Below are 2318 nucleotides of genomic sequence, written 5' to 3'. Positions count from 1 at the left end.
CCAGCGCGTTCGGCTGTTAACTGAAAGGTTGGTGGTTCGAGCCCACCCAGGGACTTGAGCAGATTTTAATTTTTGGAAACTTATCTATTGTTTAAAAATGCAGTCTTTGATTCCGTGAAATGAACAGTGGTGAGTATACTGCTGCTGCCTTCCTGCTTCCAATGGGAACAATCGCTTCATCGATCAGTCTTCTGCCAGGCAGCCTGGATATTCTACTTCCCTTATACCAATATTCCAAGTGCAGCGTTCTTGCATGAAAATCCAGCAGGAAAATCGGCCTCAGTAGATAATCCATTCTGAAGACTTTTTTCTACACTTTCCTCAGTTTTACACTTACATGGATAAAAACAGAAAGCTTGAAACAATAACAATTGCCAGACAATTTCAGCTTCCTTGAATCGCCCTGTACCCTGATCACGTGACAACAACCAACCAATCACATAGAGCGGCGCGAGAACGCTCCCATTGAATGTGTCCAATCAGGTCCTGAGGATTGAACTGCTCCGTCACAATAAGCTCCAGTACATTGGAGGACTCGGTTGTGAGCGGATGACTTGTTCCTGTCACTGGCGCCGCGGCCGAGAAGCAAGCAGCCCCTGCAATCTCTTGTTTTCAGCCAAAAGCAAGAGGTATGAATTTCTAATCACAAAATCTTTGACGCGAGCTGAGTTGGTTGCTGTATTTGAATGCGGTTTAGTGACTCGCACGAGCCTTGTGCTTTTCTTTTTGCGTACGGTTTGCAGTGTGTGATCACTTAATGTTTTGAGACTGAAAATAAATGCAATGTCTGATTCAAATTGCTGCTTCATAAGGCGTTCGGCCAAAGTGAGGCAATTCGAGATTAAGAACGGGATTCAAATCGCCTTTTCAGTCGTGTGCTACATTTGTCCCTTTAAACGGCCGCGAACATGTCAAGGAATGTGGTTGGCGCATAATTCTGCGGTTGCATTGTATTTCCCGCTGGGTGTCCATCCAGTTAAACATTGTTTTCTGTGGGGAAATGAAATCAGCAGACTGCACAAAGAAAGAACATATAAATTCTTTCAGGGCTTGACTGGGCGGATGCTGAGAGGTTGTTTACCCTGGCTGTGGAGTCCTGAACTAGGGGTCAAAGTTTCAGAATCAGGGGCCGGCCAGTTAGGATTTAGATGAGGAGAAATTGCTTCATTCTAAGGATTGTGCATCTTTGGAATTTTTTACCGCAGAGGGCTGTGGCTGTTCAGTCATTGAGTACATTCCTAAACCGAGAAAAATTTGTACATTATGGAAATTAAGGTATATGGGGCTAGGTCGGTAATTTTCAGTTGAGGTAGAGGATCAGCCATGATGTTATTGAATGGCGGAGCAGGATCGAGTGCCGCATGGCCAATTCCTGCTCCTATTTCTTATGATCTAATGTACCGATCTTGGCCGGCGGGGTTGAGAATTGTGGCTCGTCTGGCTTAGTGCATTAAATAAGCATCGCAGTAGGAAGCAGCATCAACTGGAAGATGGCTGTGCGGACGACGTCCATTTTCTACAATGGGTTGCAAACTAAATATTTTCGATGGTTAAAATAGCTTTCACTGTTTCAAAAGCATTAAATAACTTAGTATTCTCCTGTGGCCTAGCACTCTCGTGATGCCGTGATTTAATAATGGGTGAAGTGCTTGTTATACTTTCTGCTTCAATCGTTGTTTGATTGTAGCATTTGAATCTTTGCACAGGAACCGAAAGTCAGCAGTTCAAGTTAAGTGAAAACGGATCATTTGGGACGACGTCCTCGTGCTATAGTCGGCAGGAGTGCGAACCTGTGCAGGTAAACCCCAATGGATTTCCATTCCATCGCCTTAACCACTCGGCCACGACTACCCCGACGGGGCTTCGGAACCATGCAGCTTCTCATTTGCTGCAAAATCGGTGCCTCGGCTGTGAACGCTCTGGCACATAATCACTTGGGTTCCTGTGGAATAATTCCAATTGCAAAACGTTTTTTGTCTGTCTATGTGGCGCAATGGGCCAGCGCGTTCGGTTATTACCTGAAAGGTTGGTGGCTCGAGCCCACCCAGGGACGGAAGCAGCTTTTAATTTTTTCAAACTTATCTATTGTGTAAAAATTGAGTCTTTGATACCGTGCAATGAACAGTGGTGAGCAAACTGCTGCTGCCTTCCTGCATCCAATGGGAACAATCGCTTCATTGATCAGTCTTCTGCCAGGCAGCCTGGATATTCTACTTCACTTATACCAATATTCCAAGTGCAACGTTCTTGCCATGAAAATCCAGCAGGATAATCGGCCATAGTAGATCATCCACTCTGAAAACACGTTTCTACACTTT

At 45.0% G+C, this 2318-nt stretch overlaps 1 non-coding gene across 1 annotated transcript; it reads right to left on the bottom strand.

Annotated features, from left to right (window-relative positions):
- Nucleotides 1–1768: 1768 nt before the first annotated feature.
- Nucleotides 1769–1851, bottom strand: trnas-gga (transfer RNA serine (anticodon GGA)). Its single transcript has one exon. It is a non-coding gene; the product is annotated as a tRNA-Ser (tRNA).
- Between the last annotated feature and the right edge of the window lie 467 nt (nucleotides 1852–2318).

Source organism: Somniosus microcephalus, unplaced genomic scaffold (assembly GCF_052327205.1).
Source record: "Somniosus microcephalus isolate GS21.2 unplaced genomic scaffold, FLI_Smic_1.0 unresolved_chr5, whole genome shotgun sequence".
Lineage (NCBI taxonomy): Eukaryota > Metazoa > Chordata > Chondrichthyes > Squaliformes > Somniosidae > Somniosus > Somniosus microcephalus.
The sequence above is the reverse complement of the archived record's forward strand: the minus strand, read 5'-3'. Positions and strand labels throughout refer to the sequence as shown.